Here is a 25,628-nt window from a genome sequence, read left to right on the forward strand (position 1 = left end):
AATATTTCCTGTTCCTTGTAGTCTAATATTTTTACATTTGAAGAAATAGTCACCCACACCAGTTCTTATTGATTTGCTTTGGGACAGAAATGCCTTCACCAAATAGCCTGTCTAGGAATTCTAAGGCTCTCTAAGACCTTCTTTATGTATGTACTTGCTCCACACCTCTTGTTCCCTTCTAGGGAGAATTCTTTTATTTATTTATTTATTTATTTATTTTTGTGTGTGTGTGTGTGTGTGTGTGTAAACAGATATTTATTACAGAATATTTTTAAAAAATTAAATGCCTTAAATAAAAAACAATACCATAAAGTGATAGACCTGGTAGCATGAAAATACTTCAGGTTGGAGAGGCGTGTTTGCTCTTGGTGAATGTACATATAATAAATTCCTATGACATTTGACTCCAAAATGAATGTATGAATTGGCTGGACATGATTATATGGCTAATAATTTAAAGTAAAATATAATCTTAAAGGCAATTTAAACACTTGCATTAATATATAGGAATCCATTCAAGGTCAGTGACTGGAGAGCTATATAAAAAGAACTGAGGTAAAAGCTTTAGGAAGCAACGTTGTGCTTATGTACATCTGTAAGATTCAGGCTCAACTTCTGCTTTTGATGAACCTGATTTGGAAAAGGATGTATAACATCCATTACACATCTGTTTCAAACACAGTCTATTTCTAAAATTGCACATCTCTTTACAAATAAATATCAAGTATTAATAGCTAAAAGATGCCACTGGGATGGGCTCCAAAGTCTGTTTTTTACAGTCATCCCAAGACATATTTTAAGGCATTATTTTTAATTGTGGGGCTTTAAGAACATCTTCTTTGCTTTAACTGGTTGTATGTCTCCATTTCATCTTCTTCATAATTGGCACGGTCTCTTTTCTTGGCAAATTTTTTTCCAATTGTCCCCACCAAGGTCTCATATCTTCTAGCCATTTCCTCATCTGACACATCAATCTCTACTATTTCATCTTCATCTTCATCTTCTGCTTTGTTCTTAGCATTCATCTGAAGCATCAATTTCTCAACTTCAGGATTAAATCCTCTGAATTACATTCTTCCATACATAAGATCTTCACATAACAAGAAGCTCTGCTCCTCTATTATGACATTCTCTTTCTCTTTGAGCTTTGGCAAATCCAAGTACCAGTGCTCTTCACTGATGATTTTCTTTTCTTCTTCTTCTAGTTGTTTCTTGGTTCTAGTCCCCTTTGCATGAACTTCATGCACAGCAGGTTCTTGGACAACTTGGTCCAGCTCGGCCACCATGCTGGCTCCAGCCGCAAGCCTGGGGAGAATTCTTAAGATTGCATGCCTTCTCTTGATCTAGCAAAGACAGGCCAGGTGTTTAGAGTCTCCTGCTTGCTTTCCTGAGGGCAGTGTCCTAAACTGCTCAAGTTCATGTGTCTTTTCCCAATCACACAGAGTTGAACTAGCTATCTTACAGGGTACTTGCACTCACTATCTATGAGGGGTGTTCAGCAGCCAGACTGGAAGAAAGTAAGGTGCATTGATCATTTGGGGGGTACCCATGGACCAATTATGGAGGGAGTTCCACAAACAAAACATCCCAGTGGCTCACTGGCAGTCTTTGCAATGGAGTCCACAGAGTGGTTAGTAGAATCCACAGTCTTTCTTTTCTATTTCCATCCTTGTGCAACCACTCAGCAGTGCCTATCACTTCAATTTTCTGAGTATGGTGAGAAAAAAGTGGGTCCTTGACAGCATTCCACATGGCTGGGGAAGCTGGGTACTTCTTGTACTCTCTCTTTCTTCTATGGGAGGAATCATGGACCAAGGCATTGGCACCTTGGTGGCAAAGTGACATGGATAAAGTGAAACTGTTCTTTTAACTCTTTCTTTATGCCTATTCTTGTTTTTATTTTGTGGGGGGGGTGTTTGTTTGTTTTGTTGTTTTTGTTTTTGCTTCAATAATGTTCTGGAACTTCTCTGCTATTCCAGATTCCAACAAAGATAATTTCATTCATGAGTAGTTGTTAAATTTTAATGCTTCTCCAGGGAGACGACTATGGAAAGCTCCTATTCTGCCATGTTACTGATGTCACTTAACTATTTATATTCTTAAGTCAGAGATTATACCCAAGCCCCCTACTATACAAAAGCATGAAGGTTTTCCTTTGGGTAACAAGAAAAGGTCTTGTGTTTATTTGTTTGTTTGGTTGTTTGGGGATTTTTGTTGTTATTGTTGTTGTTTTTTGTTTTGTACCAGGGATTAAACCAAGGGATGCTTAACCACTGAGCCACATCTTAGCCCTTTTATTTTTTATTTTGAGACAAGTTTTTACTATGTTGCTTAGGGCCTCACTAAATTCCTGGGGCTAGCTTTAAACTTTCAATCCTCCTGCTTCAGCCTCCCAAGTCACTGGTATTACAGGCATGTGCCACTGTGCCCAGCAGGAGTTGTTCTTAAAATAATAATCTCTTGTAAATGCATGCTGAGCTTACTGATTTAAGATACATCCTGTAGTATCTGATAGAGTCTCAGCATCAATCATGTAACTTTTTTTTGTCTTGGACTTGTCCTGTGAAAGCCTTTAAACTACTATTACTCATACTGAATTAGACTGAATATGACTGACAAGTGAAAAAAAATGGTATTTAGTTTCTCTGTACTATTCTGTAGACAAGATGATAAGAAAAGGAGATTATTTACTTATGAAATAAAGAGTAAGGCCTGACAGGCCTAGAAACTACATTATTCTGAAAGAGTAACTTCTTAAAAATTATTTGTAGGGCTACACTAAAAGTAACAAATAATTATTTATTCTCCCTCTATAAATAAGACTCTGGCAACGAATGGTTATAGGATTTCTTCACAAACATATTAGCACATAAGGTCTTTGAATTTTAGGGAAAAATATCACAAAATAATTTTAATATAATAATTTTATTTAACTGGATTTGAAATGAACTTGTGATTAGTACAATAAAGTTCTTTTTGAGACTTTTTTAAAATGTAAGAATGTCATAACATATGCAGCCAGTGATGGAAAATACATTTCAAAGTTAGGTCAAATAGGATATATGTTGAAAAAAAGTGGGGAAGAAGACAGGTGCATTCTTCCTTTATGAACATAGAATGGAATTACAACCCTTTCAATTACTCTGGCAGAAGAAACTTTCTATAGAGAATCTATCTATGTTACCATGTAAAGGTACTCATTATTAAAGAAAGTTTTTGTTCATTTATATCCATTTAAATACATAAAATATGTACATAAGTATAAAATTAACTCACTTTTAAATATATCTAGTCATAGTCCATAACCATTATAAGTTAAACTTAGACATAAAGAAGAGGCTTAAAAATTTATGTTGTGATTGTTTTTATTCTACTTATCAATCTCCTAAGGTATTTATCAGATCATAAAGGGAAATCAGAATTCCAAGGGGGGAAAAAAACTAACCTGAGCACATGGAATGATTCCCATAGTGCTCCTATTGGAATATCTTAATATATCAGAATATCTTAAGATGGGCCTGATGGAAGAATGATTTGTCCAGAAGGCCTTTAGCCTAAATTGATGTTTTAACAATCTCACTAGTCATCTGATTATCTTGTTAAAATACAAGTGCAGCTTCAATTAGTCCAAGAGGGGCCCTGAGATCCTGCATTTCTAACCAGCTCCTAGGTGATGCTGATGCTTCAGGACTGTAGATCAATTTTTAATAAGGACAGTTCTAAAACATAATCCATAAATAAACTAACAGAGTGACCTGTTGCTTCCCCCAACTTTACCTTCATATTATTTATATGTATATTATGTGGAGGTTTTAGGTGATTTTTAAGTAACCAAAATTTTGCCCATTGAAGCTTCATTTAAAATCATTGAAGAGTGGACCAAAAATAAAGCTCAAGAATAGTCTTTTAATTACAACACTAAGGCAGTAGAGAAAAGAGTCTGCAAAGGTGAAAGTCAATCAGCCCATACTTGGGAACTAGGTCTTCAGGTCTGGGGGCTTGCCCAACCTGGAGAGATAACTTTTGTATTGGGTATAGCAGGGTGATTGAATCTTAAGTACTTAAGGCTAAAAGTATTCTTGAAGGGTCTAGCTGCCTAATCAAATTGCTTTTATGCCTTTGGATTGTCATTACATTACCCCACAGGGAATTTAAACACAACATAAACATGTATTGAAATGAACTTAGAAGAAAGCTTGTTGTCCTGTCTCCTGTTTTAATTAGATATGTCTTATATAAGAAACATATAAATGCAGACTCTGTGGTTTCCCTGGCAAGGCTACAGCACTGAGTAAATTCACTATAGTATTATTTTGTTTGCTTTTTTCCCCTTAATTAAGTTTTTTAAGTTTCCTTAGCTCTCTGTGTGGCTGCTTCAGCTTTGGCAGCTGGGTTTGTGGTGAAGGGTTGACAGAGCACATACCAGCCTCCCCCCTTTCCTCCTAACTGTACCTCCTGTGCAGCTAGATAGGAAAGTAGAATAAACAGAAGAGGAAAACATCTCAACTGCACAATAGAGGCCCTTCATACAAATCCCCTAATATCATGTTGAAGAAAAGCCCATTATTTTACCTAACATTGACAGGTTGTGGAGGGTTACTCTAAACAACTTCTCCAAGTGTGTGGACAGCTTTCCAAGGCTATGAAAAACAAGGATAGTGTCCAATTATATAATGCCAGTGTATTAAAATATTTTTCTGGCTCAAGTGTTATCTTCACCATAGATCTCTGGACTGGAGGCTCCTCTATAAGCCAATTTCAGTGGCTGCTGAAATCCTGTGCTAGCAAAATAACCAACAAGAGGCAACATATAAATCCTTAATTTTTCTCTTCCTTTTGTGAAATCCTCAGAGAAGAAAGCTAGGGTTGACAAGTGGCAAACACATCTGTGTAAATGAGGACGCCAAATGGTTTCAGAAATTTGTGTTTTTATCTACCTTTTGGATTTTGTTTTGTTTTAGTTTAGTACTAATGAGATCTTAATTGTATGCTGCTCAATTGAGAGCAAAAGGAGTATATGCATAATATGAAGCATGTGAGTTGGTACAACCAGCTCCCAAAGTGTGTAATTAAGCTCATAATCACATAAGATATAGTTATATATTTGCATCTCTCTATTTATATAGCAGAGAAGAAAACTCAGAAAATCCATGTAGCATTCTTAATTTATGCTTCTACTCTCCCAGTTATGTACTTGGTATAAATACATTAAAATTCATGCATGAACTAAGACAGAAATAGAAAGAACGATTGGAAGAAATACACCTAAATGTTCACTGGAAAGTAAAATTGGATGTGGCTTTTTTTTATGTTTTCTTTATACTTTTCTTTTTACCCTCAGCCCTGACAATTTTTCTGGGTCTTTTCAAACAAATGAAAAGACTAGATTATAAGCAGAAGTATATTAAAGATTATTCTTGTTGGCATTTGTTTCAGAACTATTTTGCATAGATTACTTAGTTCAATCATTTGGCATAATTTAGTAAGAATCATCTCTGTACCAAGTACTGTGCTTGGTCTTGGGAATGTTCCGCTAACATGCATCACATGTTTTTATTAAACAAATATCTCACTTAATGCTCTCGATTGACCTAAGGAAGGGTGCTAGTAATGCAGGTTTTTCATTGTACTGGGGTTTGAATCCATGGTCTGGCACAAGCTAGGCAAATGTGCTACACCCCCAGCCCTTTACCCACCAACACCCAACTAATTTTGAGGCAGTCTCACTAAGTTGCTCAGGCTGGCCTCAACCTGGTGATCCTTCTACCTCAGCCTCCCAAGTTACTGGGATTACAGGCAAGCACTTGGCTCTAAATAGGCACTTTTATCAGTTTGCTATGATCTTCAGTGAAAGAAATGTCACCTAATAATTTAGGGGCAATAGCCTTCAGCCATAAAAACATAAATATATAAGCTTTGTGCCCATCTTTTCAGAACTTTGTTCCCGGTACTGGCACTAGTAGAGCAGCCCCCACACTCCTCTGAGGCAGCGACAGGACTGGGGAGGCAGCAATGAGTAATGGCTCTTTCCCTTCTGAAGACACCAAGGAGGGCTGTGTGAGACCAGCCTCATCAGACAGAATAAACAAAAACTGATCAAACACTCAAAAGACCAAAGTCTATAAAAATGCTTAGCTAGCTAACTATATAGATCTTCAAATGGAACTTTTGTGGATGCCCCAGGTTTTAGAAGAAACCACTGTGATTAGCAACTTCCATTTAACATTTAAATTCTAACGTTGTAAAATGGTGTTTCTTCATTGTCTAGGTATAGTGTGTTATTTAAAAACATTTGCAGCCAGGTTCACCCTGTCCTTTCCCACAATAGGCAGCACATTCAGAAGGTCTCTTGATGGGTATTCAGAGTCCTTTATGATTCGATCCCAGCCCTTGTTCCTCCTATTTTATTCCTGCATAACCTTTTAGTTCAGTCATGTGGCATAAGTAGTCAGTCCTAGGAGATACCTCTTTTTTTTTCCCCCTCTTGCTATTAAGCCCTACTATCTTTTCTCCACTTTATCCATCCTTTAGTGACAGGTGTAATTCACTTCATCAAGAAACTCCCTAAAAGGATTTCAACCTCCGGCATGTCCTCCATCTTTGAACTCCGTTGTACTCTCTATAGATCTCATTGGGCCATGAATGGGGGTATACAGAGGTAGATGGATTGGACTGACTGGGGTTATCAATCTCTAGTCTATGTGCTCTTAGGACTCCTTGCCATTCAGTACGGTTGCTTTGGCTCTTCTGTCTTTTGCATTAGACAGCCCATATAATAAAGAGCCTCAATAAGTAATTGGACATAGGGCCCTCTTATGTTGCAAAAATCATAATGGGTAATTAAATGTTAAGTCATTACTTTATGATCTCATTGCTCTTTAACTTATCATAACTGAGTGTACCAAAGTTGGCTTTGTGCTTTTTGGAAACAAGGATCATTTCATACTTTTTTTTTTAAATGCCTCAGAGTTTGCAAGGCAAAGCTTTGCACATGTTAGGTGCTCAATAAATGTGTGTTTATTGATTTATATCTTATTCAAGCCTAGCAATAATGAAGTGTTTTCATGGAAGTATCTCCAAGCAAAATATATATATATATATATATTTTCCTTATGTATCTGGAGCTGGTCAGCTTTTCAGCTCCTTCCCCTTTTGGACTCTCAGCCAGACCCTTTTATATTCTGGATGTTCTCCAGTGATACCCACACCAGATGTGGTTGCAATGACTCAGGTGAGAAGAGGGAGAGCAAGGAAATCATAGCAACTTCGTGAGCTTCATCCCTCTACCAACAATTCTGAGTAGAACCTGAAACTCCATGGTAGCTTTGTGACAAAGACTATTTATTGTCCACTGTTACTATCATCACTTCTTCTAACTTATAAATCCAATATATGGCTGCCAAGCTAGAGGCTGCATTTTCCAGCCTTCCCTGTATCTAGGCAGAAACATATCACTAAATTCCACCTAATGGAGTAGGAACAAAAGTGTCCCAGTTCTTCATCAAATCCTTTTAAGAGGAATTTGCACTTTTTTTTCTATCTCTCCTTTCTCTCTCTCTCCCCTGCCCACCCGCCCCTCTTCCTTGTTCCAAATTAAAATGCCCAGCACAAAATTAGCACACCACAAAACTTGCTATGATCTTCAGTGAAAGAAATGTCACCTAATAACTTAGGGGCAACTGTTTATTGATTTATATATGAAAATACCCTAGAGAATGACATGGTAACAAGACAGAAGGAACACAAATCCCTGAATTACTTTGTGTAGCAGAACTGCCTTCATGCTCTGTGTCATTCATGAATTCTAAACTGTTATAGGAGGAAGATAAAAATTCTATTCCATTTGAACTCTCACATTTTCAGCTTTATTTATGAAAGTAACTTAGCCTGTAATTAATTTTTTAATTAATTTTAATTTTAACAGATATTTTATAGGTAAATAAGACTCCTGGGGCTGGGGCTGTAGTCCAGTGGTAGAGTGCTTGCCTCACACATGTAAGGCACTGGGTTCCATCCTCAACACAACATAAAAATAAATAAATAAATATATATATTAAAAATAAAAAGACTCCTGAAGCACATTTTCTGACCATAGATTATATCACATTCTTTTCTCTTCAGGAAGCATATGCAACAGACATGGTTTCTGTCTGATTATTTCAGTAAATGCTTAAGGATATACCAACAATATGGACATGGAATACCACCCTGACCAACTAGTGTTTGAGTTACAAGTTGTAGTTTCCACAAGATAAGCACTGACGGCAAAAATTTGTCCTTTCACACTTTGTGTTTATTTTTGTCAAACACAGATATAAATGTTACTTTTTTCCAGGTGAGTGCATATACTCGATGCTTTTCACCAATGAACCAATAGCTGACGACATCAATTTTTGTTCACTGGTCTGCCATATGATATGTTCTCCAAAAACATATCATGTCTAATAACTGGGCCACAACACAAAAGGCATGATCTTTGAAAGACACAATTGATAAACTGAACTTCATTACAATCTAAAATATCTGCTCTGGAAAAGACACTATCAAGGGAATGAGAAAACAAGTCATAAGAGAGGGGAAAAATTTTTGCAAAAGACATATGTGATAAAGGACTGTTATCCAAAATATTTTTTAAAAATCTCTTGGGGCTGGGGTGGTGGCTCAGCGGTAGAGCGCTCGCCTAGCATGTGCAAGTCCCTGGGTTCGATCCTCAGCACCATATAAAAATAAAATAAAGATATTGTTTCTATCTACAACTAAAAAAAATAATAATAAACTCTTAAAACAACTAAAACAAATCTTTAAATTTCCAGAAGAGCTAGACTCGGAGATGTCAAATAAGCATATGAAAAGATGATCCACATAATGTTATTAAAGACATGCAAATTAAAATAACAATGAGATATATCACTTCATACCAATTTAGAATGGCTAAAATTCAGAACACTGTCAACACCTACTGTGGGCAAGAATATGCAACAACAGAAAATCTCATTTATTGCTAAAGGGAATACAAAATGGTATAGCCTTTGGAGGACAGTATGGAAGTTTCTTATAAAATTTAAATATACTCCTTACATGATACAACTACACACTTGATATTTACCCAGATTAATTCAACAATCATTTCCATATGTATATATATAAAGAACAAATAGAAGCTTTTATTTATAATTGCCAAAACTTGGAAGCAACCAATGTATACTTCAGTAGATAAATGAATAAGTAAACTATGGTATATCCAAATAATGGAATATCAATTAGTGCTAAAAAGGAAATGAGCCGGCTCCAAGACAGGTGAACAAAATTGCAACTGCTGTGTATTTATATTATTTTGGTTGATATGGTCAAGCAACGTTTGCTATACATTGTTATCCATTCTAAATTTTTGCAAATTGCCTGTCATTCCTTTATTTTTCCACTTAGAAACTTAATTTAAATAATTATGACATCTTATATATTTTTGGTCAAATACACTTGTTTTGAATGCTTAAATAAAAAGACATGAGCTATGAAACCATGGAATGAAATGTAAGAAAAGTGAATGCATACTACTACGTGGAAGAAACTAATCTGAAATGCGTAAGTTCTTTACGATTCCAGCTATATGACATTCTGGAGAAGGCAAAACTGTAGAGATAGTAAAAAAAAAAAAAAAAATCAGCAGTTTCTTCTAGGAGTTGGAGGGGAAGAAGGGAAACCTAAATGGAGTACAGAGGATATTTAGGGTCCTGAAATTCTCTATGTGGTACAATAGTGATGAACACGTGTCATTATTCATTTGTGAAAACCCACAGAATGTACAACACTAAGAGTGAGCCCCAATATGAACAATGGATAATTTTGTATCAATATTGGTTCATTGATTATAACAAATTTGTCACTATGGTTCAGAATTTTGATTGGGTGTGGGAGAAGTGTAAACATGCGAAGGAATGAAGAATATATGAAAACTGCTCTGAAGAATAAAGTCTATTTAAAATGAGAGTAGAAGGGGATTATCTGGGTTCTGCAGAGAATCTTTCCAATCAGTGAAGCCGAAGCTGCATATTTTTGAGGTTCCAGCCTCAGCACACTTCCACCTGTCTGCTGAAACATTTCTGCACAACCCAAGGATGCCACCTTAAAAAGAACTCTCACCCTGAGTCTGACTTGCTGTAACAAAGCCCAAAGGAAGTCCCACAGAGTGTCCATATGAAAAGGTCCATACCTGAATAAAGAGAGAGATGTAGGGTCAGCTCCCAGCGCTTCTAGTCTCCTCCTATTCTAGATCAAACCACTGACTATAATCAGATGAGAAATGCCAGAGCCAGAACAGCCTAGCTGAGCCCTTCTTAAATTGCATCCATTATTCACAAGATCCAAAAGGTGACAACTCAATCATTGATAGACAGATGAACAGATAAACAAAATGTACATTTTACCACAATAAAATTTGTGATACAAAAAGAAATATATGTATATATATATATATATATATATATATATCCATAAAAACCATAAAAGCTTTAAAAATATCTGTATTATTTTAAGCTACCAAGTTTTGGAATAGTTTGTTACACAGCACAGATAACCAGAAGAGTTATCAAAGTAAGTAACCCACTACCCAATTTTTCCTGGAACATGAGGGAAAAGGGGTATTTCTTTTAAAATTTTTTTCTCTTTAGTTATACATGACAGTAGAGTATATTTTGACATTTTATACAAATATGGAGTATATCTTATTCTGATTAGGATCCCAGTCCTATGGTTGTACATGATGTGAAGATTCATTGTGGTATATTCATACGTGAGCATAGGAAAGTTATGTCCCATTCATTTCACGGTCTTTCTTATTCCCTTCCCTTTATTCCCCTTTGTCTAATCCACTGAACTTCTGTTCTTCCCCTTCTCTCTCCCCCTTGTTTTTTGTCAGCATCTACATATCAGAGAGAATATTTGATCTTTGTTTTGAGGGTTTGGCTTATTTCACTTAGCACGGTAGTCCCCAGTTCCATCCATTTAATGGAAAATGTCATAAAGTTATTCTTCTTATGACTAATATTTCATTGTGTGTCTATATCACATTTTCTTTATCCGTTCTTCTTTTGAAGCAGTACCTAGGTTGGTTCTATAGCTTAAACTGAATTAAGCTGCTATAACCACTGATGTGGCTGTGTCACTGTAGTATGCTGTTTTTAACTTCTTTGGATATATATATATATCAAGGATCAATATAATGAGATCAAATGGTGGTTCTATTCCTACTTTTTGAGGAAGCTCCACACTTCTTTCAAGAGTGGTTGCACCAATTTGCTGTCCCACCTGCAATGTATGAGTGTACCAAAAAAGGGATATTTCTTTTTTCTTTTTTTTTAATTTATTTATTCTAATTTGTTATACATAATAGCAGAATGCATTTCAATTCATAGTACACATATAGACCACAATTTTTTATGTCTCTGGTTGTACATAAAGTAGAGTCACACCATTTGTGTTTTCATACCTATACTTAGGGTAATGATATCCATCTCATTCCACCTTCTTTTCTATCCTCATGCCTCTCCCTTCCCCTCCCTCCCATCTTCCCTATCTAAAGTTTCTCCATTCTTCCCATGCTCCCCCCTCCCCATTATGGATCAGCATTCACATATTAGAGAAAACATTTAGCCTTTGGTTTTTTGGTATTGGCTTACTTTGCTTAGCATAATATTCTCCAACTCCATCCATTTACCTCCAGATGCCATGATTTTATTCTCTTTCAATGCGAGTAATATTTCATTGTGTATATATACCACAGTTTCTTTATCCATTCATCTATTGAAAGGCATCTAGGTTGGTTCCACAATTTAGCTATTAGGAATTGTGCTGCTATAAACATTGATGTGGCTGCATCACCATGTATGCTGTTTTTAGGTCCTTTGGTTATAAACCAAAGAGTGGGATAACTGAGACAAATGGTGGTTCCATTCCAAGTTTTCCAAAGAATATCCATCCATACTGCTTTCCAGATTGGTTGCACCGATTCGCAGTCCCACTAGCAATGAATGAGTGTGCCTTTTCCCCCACTTCATCACCAACACTTATTGTTGTTTGTGTTCTTAATAGCTGCCATTCTGACTGGAGTGAGATGAAATCTTAGAGTAGTTTTGATTTGCATTTCTCTAACTTCTAGAGATGTTGAACATTTTTTTGTATATTTGTTGATTAATTATATATCATCTTCTGAAAGTGTCTGTTCAGTTCTTTGTCCCATTTATTGGTTGGGTTATTTGTCTTTTGGTGTTAAGTTTTTTGAGTACTTTATATATCCTAGAGATTTGTGCTCTATCTAGTGTTCATGTGGTAAAAATTTGCTCCCATTCTGTAGGCTCTCAATTCACTTCACTGTTTCTTTTGTTAAGAAGAAGCTTTTTAGTTTGAATCTATCCCATTTATTGATTTTAATTCTTGTGTTATAGGAATCTTGTCAAGGAAATAGGGGGCCAAATCCCACATGATGAAGATTTGGACCTACTTTTTCCTCTATTAGGTGCAGGGTCTCTGGTCTAATTCCTAGGTCCTTGATCCACTTTGAATTGAGTTTTGTGCATAATGATAGGGCTTAATTTCATTTTGCTGAATATAGATTTCCAGTTTTCCCAGCGCCACTTGTTGAAGAGGCTATCTTTTTTCCAATATACGTTTTTGGCACCTTCATCTAGTATGAGATAATTGGGTTTGTCTCTGTGTTCTCTATTCTGTACCATTGGTTTACAAGTCTATTTTGGTGCCAATACTATGCTGTTATTGTTACTATTGCTCTGTAGTATAGTTTAAGGTCTGATATAGTGATGCCACCCACTTCACTCTTCTTGCTAAGTATTGCTGTGGCTATTCTGGGTCTCTTATTTTTACAGATGAATTACATGACTGCTTTTTCTATTTCTATGAGAAATATCATTGGGATTTTGATTGGAATTGCATTAAATCTGTATAGTGTTTTTGGTAGTATTGTCATTTTAACAATATTAGTTCTGCCTATCTATGAACAAGGTAGATCTTTACATCTCTAAGGTCTTCTTTAATTTCTTTCTTTAGTGTTCTGTAGTTTTCATTGTAGAGGTCTTTCACATTTTTCACTAAGTTGGTTCCTATTTTTTTTTTGAGGCTATTGTAAATGAGGTAGTTTTCCCAGTTTCTCTTTCAGAGAATTTATCACTGATGTACAGAAATGCCGAAAGGGGGGTGTTTCTACAAAGTAAAAGAACCAGTCCTTGTTTCCTACATGGCTCTTAGGAAGGCTGGGCAGTCAAGAGGACACAGTGGGAACAGTCCTCCCAAAGAAGGTATTTGGTAAACATAGCCTGTGCCTTGATTTCCTCATTCCTGCCCTTCTTCATGAAGGTCTTATAAGACCTGAAGCTGCATGAAATGGACAATAACTCACTAACTGACTATTCTAGTACAATCCCACAAGATCCAATACAGACTCCAAAACATCTCAGTTACCCTCTGACTTGTTAAATTACAGATGCAAAGTACTGGCCTCTCAGAGATTTGTGGAGAATGCTACTTTCCATCCTAAATCTCTGTTCTTTATCTCCACAGGGCCAATCCCTGTCACTTTGCAAAAGGAGAAACAGGAAAAAAGTTCTTCTCTCTCCAAAACCCCTCCTTTTATGAGCTTTACTCTCCGTGCAATCTCAGGGAACACGTGTGGTCAGGATCATTTCTTCCAGCACCACAGCCGTTTTCAAAATCCCTCCTTTGGCAGTCAGCAAGTCTCTTACAATCTCTTTGGAAATAACTTTTCCCCAAGAATAATCATCCTGGCAATAAAGCAGGGAAGAACACATAACTATGTCCCAGGAAAGCCATGTCTGAGGTCCTTATTTAATGCCAGTTCTAGTACAGTATGGCGACTACTAAAGGAAAATATTGCCTTGGTATAGAAATTGGACTCTGTGGCTGCTCAACATGGGTGGCCTGACAACCAGGTGGGAAGTAACTGGAGGGACAGTTCTTGACCTAGGTTACTTCCAATGTTCAACAGTAAGAAGAAAGTACTGAAAATTATTTCACTGTCTATGCAGACATTTATCCTACCTCTAACCAAACAGAAACAGAATCTGAAATAGCTGATATCCTGAAGACTAGAATCAAAAACATTTTGTTCAAAGAAAGTATATGCTTTTTCATGTGTGCAGAGTGAATTGTGAATTTTGAGTGAAAACCTTGAGTGGGCTATTTATTAATAGTAAGGCCAACAAAGCTCAATATTTTCAAAGAACAGAGAAATGGACACAGATCATTGAACTACCCTAGTTAGGAATCTGGAAATTTAATTAACTATCTAGATTGAATTTAGTGAAATTGATTTTGATTTCATCAAGATAACTGATAAGATCCCATAGGAAGATGTAAATTGAGAAGCGTGAGTGGTATTTCATAAGCTATGTTTTAAGTGATATTTTTCCTTATCTTCCAATTTGTCACCAGTTTTTGCCAAAGTAGGAACACAAATAGACTTTGTCTCTGGCTTGTGTAGGCTCTCTTCAATTTTAAAAATTCTAATGTGAAGTAAAACTCAAGTCTAAAGGCTACCATGACTTATAACTTTAGAAGCATTAAAAAATACTAATTTAGGGACATATGAAAAGAGACATGTTTTTGAAAACATTAATACACTCAAACTACTGGTAATTTTTAAATCAACATTTTTTCTACTATTACAATTTTTAAGTCTTTCATATTTAATGGAAGCTTTCAGGGCTCTATCCTGAGTCATTTAATTTCTGTTAACAGATCTGTCTTGGCTTCTTATTGGCATGTACTCCTGTGCCACCCACGTAGAGCCCAAATGTGGATCCAAGGACTGCTGAGCTGTGAACACTCTATTTGTGTAATTCTGCCAGTGACCACCCTTAAACCTCAAAGGAATCAAAGGAAAGCAAAGATAGGCTAAAATATATTAAGAAGAAAAAAAAAAAAACCTTGAGGACACTTACAAGAATGTGAGTTCTTCTATACTGTACCCTGTCAAATCTGGGTCCTGAAGATCAAGACCACCTATGTACAGTTTTTAGCTGCTAGGGGTTCTGAGCATGATCTGTGGCTAAGTTGTATGTGCATATGTACCAGCCTTCCCAATGCACCACAAAAATATCAGGACTAACCACAGCCTGAAAGAGGAAACTCTTATTTGGTGCAAAGAGTAGATGAATTGTGAGCCCTGGGTCAAAATACCTTCTTGTACCTTCCTTCATCCTGAAATAAGATTTGTGTGTGTGTGTCTGCTCAGCTTTATACTTTAAATCAGAATGAAAAGACATGAAACAACAGAGTTTCCCCATACAACAACTATGGATTAGGCAAAAGTTAAACAAAAAGACTATATAATAGTCACTTGAACTTTACTGACTTTCCTGCCAACATTGCCAACATGAAAAGCTGTGTTTCATCTTGATTTCAATTTGTAATTTCAATTTTATTCAGTGTTCTGAATTAAAGTGAGGGGAACATCGGTTAATTATAAGTTAATTTTGCCATAATCTGGAATAAATTAGATGATTGCTTAGTTCACATAAATGTTTTGTAATCATAAATTGGGATTTGAGACTTTGAAAGGAGCTTTCAAATTACTTCCCTTCCAAACCTCTCATTTCAGAGATGAAAAAAAAAATGGGGATCCAGTGTGATTAAATGACCCGCCCAAGGTCATACAGCTAATTAAAAGCTAGGCAAGAACTAGATTCCATGTCTCCTGGTTCTCCATTGGGGTATTTAGTTTTTTATTTTCTATTACATCTCAGTTTTTAATTAGTCATAATAAGAGGTAGCAGTGGTCTGGATTAAACAAAATCACACACACACACACACACAAAAAAAAAAAACCCTCCTTTTCCCTTTCTTTGTTTCTTGGCTCCTTGAAAATGGGGTTGTTTGGCTTTGTTTAATTATTTTTATAGTCTTTGCAGCGTCTAAGATGTGAGGTTTTCAGCAGAAATGTGTTGAGTAAATTGCTCTGAGTAAGGGAAACTTAACTGATCTATTTTTTTAGAACAGCAGATTAATGTAAATATTAGCATATGGATGGGAAAGGCAGACTGCCAGCCAGGTGGGGAATGACAGTAGAAGTTGGTTTGGAATTTATATTTTTCTATTTCTAAACCACAAAGAATGAACTGCCATAGAGACTTAGCAGAAAAATAAAGACAGTAATATCATTCACATCATGTGAATCAGCCATTTCTGTTTTCTCATTAGCCTGCTCAAGTTGCTAATGAATGGTATTCTAACATGTCAAACTCTCTTTCTTACCATTTTGTTCTTTTTTTGCAGATACAGCTAAATCTTATCTCCTTTATATATGGTACAACCATACATAGGAGGTTTCAAAATAGGCTGCTAAACAAAACTTTAGCAGAAGCAATATTGTATATTAAAAAGGGCACTTGAACTGAGAATTAGGAGACATGGTTTCTAGTTTCTCTATAATAAGCTGTTTGATTTTGGAGCAGTTGTACAAAGGCACTGGTGATCTCCCTTCTCCCTTCCAGGTTTAAAATCTTGTGAGTCAATGTCTTTTCTTAAAGAATTCACAAACATTTCTTGAACAACACTGAGGTGTCTATTTTTCTAAAGAGAGTAACTGTCTCATTTGTTGAGAGCAAACTTAACATACACGTGTCTCAGCCCATTTCCCATGGCTATCATAGAATACCACAGACGGAGTAAATTATAAAGAAAAGTATTTCTCACAGTTTGGGAGCCTGGGAAATCCCAAAATATGGCACTGGCAAAGGTCTTTTTGCTGCCTTATAAATGGCAGAAGAGCAAACAAGCATGCCCAAGACAAAGAAAAGAGAGCTCACTTTCATAATTGAACTACTCCCATTACTACTAATCCACTCCCGCAATAATGGCAGTAGTGTTCACTTTAGTACTGAGCATGCTGAGTACTCTAATATTCTAATCTGTGTCTGGTTGGTATATTTGGGTGATCGTTTTAACCAGACTAAATTAGGTGATCTAATTCTTAATCTCTATAAGCCTTCAGAGAGTGAGAAATGTGACCTAGACTAGAACCACGTACATATCCTGAAACTGGAAGACTGCAGCGAGATCAACTAGGCTAAGTGCCTCCTTCACTCAGGCAGGCAGTGAAACCAGAGCAGTAACGCAGGTAGATTGGGGCTTAATGCTCTGTGGTTGCACTCTTGAAGTGCTTTATAATGGAAACTTTGGATTTGGATGTGGTGAGCGAAGTCCAATGGACAATGGAGCATGTACCTGGATCTTGGAGCCTCAGCTCCCACATCATCTTGCTTTCCTCCATCTCCAAAGGACTGGTTCTTCCTGAGCTTCTCGCTGCCCCCTGCCCATCACCCCACTGCCCAGGTCATCTCCCCTTTTCCTGCTGCACAACAACTGCTCTCCTCTGTCCCTGTGTATGACACAGAGAGGAAAGGAGTTATATATCTCTGTCCTCTCGAAGCATTTCAGGATGAAGCATGAGGAAGGAAGCTCAGCATTCTGCACCATGGCACATCTGCTGAGCAGCCTGCCAGAGGCTGCCTCTAGGCAAGGACAAGCTTCTCCCCTACCTTCACCCAGATCCTAAGTATATTCCTGCAGTGAGATTTTAAGATTTCCTGTGGATTATGGTGGCACCCTCAATTTCCCCAGACCCCACCTGCAGTTGCATGGATTCCAGCTCCTGACAGTTGCCAAACCCAGTTACTGACAGGCCCAAACACGTACGCCCTTATGCAGCTTCAGGGGTCTGTGCTCATCTCCACCAATGCCCTCACTGCCATGCTTGGGGCAATCTTTGTTTCATCCTTCTTTAGTATGATTTCTATTTGTCTCTTCTGGCAGCTGGAGGCAGGAAATTTCCCATTCTTTTTAATATTGTACTCTGATATTTGCATTTAAACTACACCACAATAAAAGAATAAATATTTAACATAAATGGTCTCTTTGATATTTTCTTTTAAAAATATATTGTACAAATTTATGTTAAATATTTATTTATTTATTCATTCATTCATTCATTCATTCATTCATTCATTTTGTGGTGCTGGGGATTGAACTCAGGAATACTTGACCACTGAGCCACATCCCCAGCCCTATTTTATATTTTATTTAGAGACAGGGTCTCACTGAGTTGCTTAGTGCCTCACTTTTGCTGAGGCTGACTTGGAACTCCTGATCCTCCTGCCTCAGCCTCCTGAATAACTGGGATTACAGGTGTGCCACTGTGCCCAGCCTAAACATTTAATATCTAATTCTTTTTCATTACTTAGAATGATATTGAATAAAAAACAAAAAACACTATGACAAGGTCAAGAGAGAGAGAGAGAGAGAGCGCATGGATAGAAACAAATTAAATTCATATGTATCTTTAAAAACAGTGTTGACTCTTGATTTTTAGACCAGGGTTTCACATTTTTATTTTGCATTGAGCCCTAAAAGTTAGCATGACAAACAGAAAGAGCAATCTGATTCTAAAAACTTTCCTGGAGCTGGGGGCAGACTCAGTAGCAGAACCCTTAGAATAACATGTGCAAGATATTGGGTTCAAGCCATGGCACCACACACACATACACACACAGGGGGGGAAAATAACTTAGTTATCTTTATACAATTTCAAAATTTGAAGGGCCAATACCTAATTCCTGATACTCTTTAATTTGTTCTCTCACCATTTCTCTAAAGTCTCAAGTCTTCAGAGAAGCTGAGTTTTAATATCTGATTCTTGGAAATAGTTGCTCCACTAACACTTGCACCCCTTTTGTATGCCACTGTGAATCAAACTGTTCACCAAATAAAAACTGCATTTCAGAGAGGCCCTAGAAGAATGAACAGCACCTGCTGTACCATGCACTCTCTATTTGGGATAGAGAGCCTCGTGCTCCTTGGCCTAAAGTGTCTCAGTAGTTCTCATGAGCTGTAGTTCTTGTACAGCAGCACTTGGGGCATGGGGAAAAGATGTTTATAACAAATCGTTTATAAGATAGATGGCATTAAAAGATTATTGGGGTTAGTATTTGATATCTACATTCTTTACTTGGTCTTCAAAAATCACTTCAAATGGACTACTATAATTTACTTAACATTTTCTTACCTTGGCTATTAGTTGTTTCTGGTTTTGTGCCCTAAATGCTTCTTATTTAGGATTACTTCCTTAGAATTAATTTTCAATTATTAGGGCAAAGAATATGACATTGGTAAAGACTAAGGGGGAAAGGCTGGGGATATAGCTCAGCAGTAGAGTGATTGCCTAGCATGCACAAGGCCCTAGGTATTGGTAAAGTATTTTTAAATTGTTTTCAAAAACTATTAAGGAAATGTCTACCCCTACAATCTCAAGCATTTCTCAGCATCTTTTCCAATAGTTAAATTTGTCACTAATTAATCAATCAATTAATTAATTAATTAGTCAGCTTCCAACTCAAGAAGTTGTTATTTTAATTTGCATTTCTTTCTAGTAAAAATATGGCTGTTATTAATAATTATGAATATGACTATTAGTCATTTTTAATATCCTCTTAGAAGACTGTCGTTTTTATACCCCTTTATAAAAATTAATGAGCTATAAACAATGGAATATTACTCAGCCAAAAAAAATTAATGAGCTATAATGGCAAATATGAGCAATATTATCCCTGGGCTTTATATCCTACAAGCATAACAATCCCAGCAAAAAGAATTCCTCTTTCTTAAACTATGACTGGCCTGCATAGGATGACATATACATTCCTGAATTATTCATGGGTAAAGGAGAGAGTATGATGTTCACTTTCAAAGCCTGAGTCATGTGCCCACCCACAATGCCAGGGAAGAAAGTGAGCCCCAGCTGAGCTGGATCCACAAGTACCATTGTCCAGTGCAAGTTCCTGAGTGAGATTAACTATCATGGCATATCGTGTTCTATAAGATTTACACGCTTTCAACTGGGCTATTCTCCTGGGCTAAAGGGAACTGAGAACCACATAATCACAGCGACCATTTGCACAAGGCAGAATGTCCTTTTGCATATAGATAACTCATTGTCAACTACTTAACTGCTCACATACAAAAAAGAATGTTCCCTTTCAGAACAAGACATCTGTTAAAGGCAAGTATTGGAGGAGGTTTATCATACACAATATTTTATGAAAATGTCAAGTCCTATCTCCAATGCATATCCAAGCATACCTTATCTTGACTCATCAGCCATTATTATATTTTCCTCAGAGTAAAATTTGTGTGGAGTAAAATAGAATAAAAACTTGCAAAAATAATAATGGAAACCTCTCTTTTCAGTTTATCAGGGGTCAGAAAGATGTATACTGTGAAAAGTCAATTGAACTGAATTTTGAAATCCTGGGGTTCAACAATGTAGGAAAGTGTACAATAAAAGATTTCTCTGAAAGTATAAACAAAAGTAGCATGATATATAAGGTTACCTCTTAGCTTATTGGTCTTCTTAAAATTATCCTCTCTTATATTTTGATCACAAAGATATGAAGTATCATGAAGCATCCATTTAATTACTTATGTCAACCCTGAAAAGTAGATTACTACTATCTTCCTCCCCGCCTGTCTTTCACCACCCCTTTCATTGCTGGAAGAAAAAAAAAATGTTGGATGGGTAGGGAGAGGATGCACAAAGTAACTCATCTGAAGGCACATAAACTATCACTAACAGAGCCAGAAACCAAGTCCTGTTTCCTCTAGTCTAACCCATTAAGCCTCTCCAACAAGCACCAGATCTCAGCACTTGTACTTTTCTGGGTGTGCATTCCAATGGCAAGAAATCAGGCAAACTGTAAATGCCACCAATAAGTGCTAAATACGAACTAGTGAGCACCCAGAACTGAACCCAAATCCCAGCTCTAAGCACACCATAGTCAATCCATTTTTCACATATTTTCCTGAGTTCTCCTGGATATTATTATAGCTCTGGAAAGAGAGTTGGTTGGAAAACTTGGCATCAACTGTACAAATAAAGTGAAATGAATAAGTTTTTCTTTTACAAGAGTTTATTTCTTCAAAACATTGGTTCAGAAGCTGTGGAAGCAGCCGTATTTAATTAAACAAATGCTAAGAAACCTCATGTTTTCAGTGGAGGAGGCACGGTTTCTGCCATCTGTCTTTTTTGCAATTGTAGAGCCTCCACATAGTAGAGATGTGGAAAAAGAAATTATGATTGGTTTCTTCCCAACAAACATTTTTTCATGAAAATTGTCATCATCTTAACTACTGTCAGAATGAACAAAAAATGACAAAATAGATATAAAAGGAGTAGAATTTCCAAGCAGGATTTTGAAAAGGTCCTGATTTTGGTGATATGCTGTCCATTCCCTCATTTAAAACACATTACAGTTGTCACCCATTCCAAAACGAACATCATCAAGTGGGGGAGGGCTTTTAGGCAGATGGCAGATGGATGAACACATGTTTTAAGATAGCAGGGTACCTGGACATATCTTGAAAACCTATAGTTAAGAAAAATACAGAAAAATGAGATGCTGCTTATGCTGTAACACAATATAAAACAAGTTAAGAATCAGCACAAAGACAGGATTTTTTTTTTCATCTTGGATTAATCACAGATATATGCAGGTCTTTTTTTGTATTGGCATAATTGGGAAAATAATATTACTCATACTTAGATTTTTATTTTATTTTGAAAAGTGTGATTGCTAGGTAAGATGATTATTAAAGCAAATGCTCAGTTTTATTACTATAGTCATTTCAGAGTCTTGCTCCTAAAAGTATTTACAATGCAGAATCCATAAAACTGAATTCCAAAATGTCTGTTCACTACATATTTCTCTTTGTTTCCTTTGTCACTATCCTAGTCTAAAATGACATGATCTGACAACAAGACCACTCCAACTGTCTATAGTCTCAGCTCTCTGCCTCACTTCTTGCTCAGGGCTGACCCTAGAGCCTCCAAGTTAGGAAATGATTATAGTTCCCATGCACAAATTCATACATAATTTGAAAAAAAAATGTGCTTCATATTTTTGGAAGATTTAGTGTGTGACTCTGGAAGACCATTTATCTTTTTCTGATTTTAGAGGTAAACATGTCACCTGTTTATTTATTTAACACTATCATCTGCTTGAGAAGTGCCTCTTTGGGTGCTCTGCATTTCTAGATCATATTAATTAGAATCTAGAATGAAATTCTGATAGATAAAAGAGCCCTGAAGATCACAGTGTCATATCCATGAATCTTAATCAAAATGTCAAGTTCAAGAGTCACTGTGGGCTGAGGTGGAATTTAGCGGTAGAGCACTCACATAACATACACAAGACTCTGACTTTGATCTCTGGCACTGGGGAAAAAAAATCACCATGCATAGTGCAGCAAAAGTGCTACTTATGCTACACTTCATATTTTTGTATAAGAAAATGCTTTGGAAAAGCACACATCTGTTGTTTTTGCCTACTAAGCATCTACTACCTGTTCTTTGGAGAGCCATGCCACACCCATTGGCTATGACCATGAGTGGACTTAAATTAAGGAAATGAGCATGTGATCCAGAGTAGGCCAATCATAGGCCTGAATCTAGAGTAACAAAGACTAAAAATTTTCAAGCTTATTTATCCTGTTATCAACGACCTAAAGAGCTGTCCTCTGATTGCTTCTACCTATATTACTGAAATTATTTTTTTAATCAAAATCAAATAAACATTTATTTTACATGTTATAGATTCAATTTAGAATCAATTGCTTACGAAATTAAAACTGACAAACAAAGGCTCCCTTGTGCCAAAACAATTCTTCTGACCTTGGACTTTGTCAAATAAACCTTTAAGTTTTTGTCTATTAAACACTCAATTATCTGAGTGCTTCTGTTAAAGAAAAAGTGCCTTCAAAAATTTTTTTAAACATTTTATCTTACTTTTTATCACACACACACACACACACACATATAAGCTTAAATATTTATATTTTCTTTGTGGTAAAAACATTTAAAACCCTCTCTTCTGCCTATTTTAAATATATAATAATATATCATACATTATTGTTAACTGTATTCACCCTGTGGTGCAATAGAACACCAGGACTTATTCAATGACTTGTTAAAGCATGCATGGTAAGGCAGACTTTAAGACCTTTGCAACATATAGGGCCCAGTGCAATGGATTTTTGCAGTAAAGGACAGATATTGGGTTTAATTACAAATGTAACAAGAACAAAATAGCCAAAGAGAAGGGTGTATTAGTCGATGGAAAGTTATTAAGAGGGAAATCAGAGGTGAGTGGGCTTCCAGCTAAACTTATTTAATAGTATTCTTGCTGAAGATGATCAGATATCAAGGGAGATATTGGAAGATAAGAAACCTGATCAGATAGTGAAGGTGATCAGATATAGAGAATTGAGGTTCTTGCTAAATTGATCTAGCAGAGTTCTTTCTATAAGTGCATTTTGACAAGGAAATGCACATATTGGTTTAGCAGAAGTTTTAGGGGCCTGACTAAGGTTTGTTCAATCAGAGACCAAATTTTGTTTCTTCCCAGACTTTTTACTAAGACTCTATTCTAAAACCAGACGTTTATTGTATAATAAAGAATTTGACTGAACTTTGTCCCTGGCTCCTGGGAAGGACTAACTCCTTGGAATTTTCCAAGTAGCTGGAGTGTTTTTGGTATTGGTGAGCCACTTGGATCACACCTGAGTTTATGCTAAGACATGATATGGCTCAGCATCATGGATAGTCAGCAGGTTGATCAGTCATGTGTTAGAAGCCTGGAGCTTTGAGCTGGGCAGGGCACAGAAGCTCTGCATTCAGAACCTGCCAAACCTTGCCTCATGTTCCATCATTACCTGACTGTTCCTGATTAATATCCTTTTATGATAAAACTTCAGTTCTAAGTATATCACTTGCCTAATTCTGTAAATGTTTTGAGCAAATTGTTTGAGGGCACTTGTAGGAACCCCCAAATCTGCAGTCTGTTTCAGAATGCAGGTGACCTGAGAACTCCACTTGTAGATGGCTTCAGAGATGGGGACAGTCTCATTGTGGGCCATGCAATTTAACCTATGGGTTATGCACCAGTTCCAGGTGGTTAGCATTACAATTACATTGCAGGCTATATATATATATACTTAAAGCCTAATCAAATTTTCCGTAGCAATGGAGAGTGTAGGCTTCTGATTCTTCATTTTGGTGCTGAACAAGTAATGGAGATCATACTCATTCCTAAGGATTGCCCTACTCACTGCACTATCAGAAGGATCCTGAATACCAAAGTGTCTTTGATGAAAGCCCAAAGTGTGAGAAACATTCATTCATTCATCCAACAAACATATTAACTTGCCAGACACAGTCCTGGACTCTGAGTGTGACAAAACAGCTGGAAATCCTACCTTTGGGATTTCCATTCTTTTAAAGCTCATCAGTCAGGCCTGAGACTCCAGAGGGCTCCATATATGTTCATGTAATAAGTGAATGACTACTTCTTGCCCCCAAGAGAAAAGCTGCTCTCTCTGCAACAGAGGCTGGTGAACACCTACACCCTGTGCCTTCACAACCTCACAACACAGAACACTTCTGCCACCAGATGGATAGGGCTTCCCCCACACCCTAAGCAATTCTCCACTAGACACCAGCTGGGTGTCCTGTGACTCATTTCGGTTCCGACACTATCTACATAGAGATAGCATCAAATCCCACAGGTGAAGACTCAGTCCCACAAAACTGCACACACTTCAGAAGGCAATCTCTAATCCCAGTTTGTAACCTGTGCATCTCACAGATGGGCCACAAATCAGAGGTCCCATGACCCACCTTCCTTGAGTTCATAATCTACTAGGAAAGCTCACAGAAGTCAGGGAAACACTCCATTCACACTTTGCTTCTTGTTACAAAGGAATTTGTAAGGGATATAGATGAATAACCAGAGGGGTACATAGGGCTTGGTTTAGAAGGGTCTCAAACACAGGGATGTGCTCATTAATCTGGAAACTCTTCTGGAACTGTTCTAATTTCCCTCCTTTTGAAGGTCAGGATCTTTGAGATTTGAAACAATATCCTTTGAGGAATTTTCTTTCTTTCTTTTTTTCTTTTTTGTTTAAGTTAGCCAGAATTGATTTTTGTCTGCCACTTGTAACCAAACTATTCTACTAAAGCACAGCTTCTGCATCTTTTTAGCTTAAATACTATCTTTACCACTTAGAAGTACTTAATTTCACAGAAAGGAAAGTTATGAAATAATATACTTAAAAGGCGAAAAATCTGTAATGCATGTAGTTTTGGTCACTCCTTTTTTTTTTTCGTTTTCTTCTTTTCTTTCTTTTTTTTAAGCTATGCACACATAGAACCCCAATTTGTAGCATTTGAACCTACTATTAATCTAAAGTGAGGCAGCTCAAATACCCATTTCTCAATAATGTTAAGAGCATCTATAAATAAGGAACCACTCCCTAATGACTCCAGTGTGCTGAGATTTCTTCTTACAACTCTTTCCATAATTTAGTGACTGGATGCCTCCTACCAAGTCATTATAATGCCTTCAGGTGGAGAGATGCATTGGACTGTTGATAAAGCAGTAACCACATCCAATTCATTCATTACCTAGTCAACATGTTTTCATTATCTTCTGAAAAGTAAAATTCTTCTAACTTCACCAGAGATTTTTCAGGTAAATATTTCACTTTCAAGA

At 36.7% G+C, this 25,628-nt stretch overlaps 1 pseudogene; it reads right to left on the reverse strand.

The window, feature by feature from the left end:
- Positions 1-810: 810 nt before the first annotated feature.
- Positions 811-25,628, reverse strand: part of LOC101957647 (M-phase phosphoprotein 6 pseudogene) — a 40,565-nt pseudogene continuing 15,747 nt past the window's right edge.

This window comes from Ictidomys tridecemlineatus, chromosome 2, assembly GCF_052094955.1.
Source record: "Ictidomys tridecemlineatus isolate mIctTri1 chromosome 2, mIctTri1.hap1, whole genome shotgun sequence".
Classification (NCBI taxonomy): Eukaryota; Metazoa; Chordata; class Mammalia; order Rodentia; family Sciuridae; genus Ictidomys; species Ictidomys tridecemlineatus.